This window comes from Orycteropus afer, unplaced genomic scaffold (genome assembly GCF_000298275.1).
Source record: "Orycteropus afer afer isolate SDZICR_OR568_19922 unplaced genomic scaffold, OryAfe1.0 scaffold00099, whole genome shotgun sequence".
Taxonomy (NCBI): domain Eukaryota; kingdom Metazoa; phylum Chordata; class Mammalia; order Tubulidentata; family Orycteropodidae; genus Orycteropus; species Orycteropus afer.
In genome coordinates, this window is record NW_006921686.1 from 8,813,861 (window position 1) to 8,814,938 (window position 1,078).

Consider the following 1,078-nt stretch of genomic DNA (forward strand, 5'->3'; position numbering starts at 1 on the left):
AGAGTGGGAACCTCCCAGAACATTGTATTGTGCCACACCCAACAGAAATAACCCAGGTGGGTGACTTTAAAATCAGGATCTCCTCAGTTGCTAATAGCAATTCCCACCTTGGAGTTTACAAAGACTTATGGGTAGAAAAGCCACACTAAGTAATTTACTACACCACAGCCACTAATCAAAAGGCTGGGGGTTTGAACCCACCAGCCATGCCATGGGAGAAAGATGAGGCAGTGTGCTTTTTTAAAGATTTATAGTCTTGGAAACCCTGTGGGAAAGTGCTACTCTGTCCTTTTGGGTTATTATGAGTTGGAATTGACTCAATAGTGGTGGGTTTTCTAGAAACGCAAATATTTTAAAAAATATTTTATTATTGTGTTTTAGGTGGAAGTTTACTTAGCAAATTAGGTTTCCATTTAACAATTTTTGTGCAAATTGTTCCATGACATTGGTTACAATTTTCATAATATGTCATCAGTCTCATCATTTCCATTCTGTTTGTTCTGTGTCCATGTATCTAGCTTCCCTGTCCCTCTTTGCCTTCTCATCTTTGCTTTTGGGTAAATGCTGACCATTTGGTCTCCTACAGTTGATTGTTTAAGGCAGCACACTCCTCACTAGTGATATTGTTTATCTTATAAGCCAATCTACTATTGGGCTGAAAGGAGACCTCCATGAGTGGTTTCAATACCAAGTTAAGAATATCTGAGGGTGAAATTCTCAGGAGTTCCTTTAGTCTCCATCAGTCCACTAATTCTGGTCTTTTTGGGGAAAAACCCAGAAATATTTTAAGAATCCAAAATTAAACCATATAACTAATGCATATCTTTGGCAAACAAGACTAGTTTCATCACTTTGGCTTAATGAAAACAACCAGGTCTTCTTAGTATTAAATATAATGTTGTTATTTGTCATCAAGTCAGTTGTGACTCTATGTACAACAGAACGGAACACTGAGTGGTCTTTCGCCATTCTTACAATGGCCCATTGCTGCAACCACTGTGTCAATCCATCTCATTGAGGGTCTTCCTCTTACACTGACCCCTCTGCTTTACTAAGCATGATATTCTTCTCCAGGGAC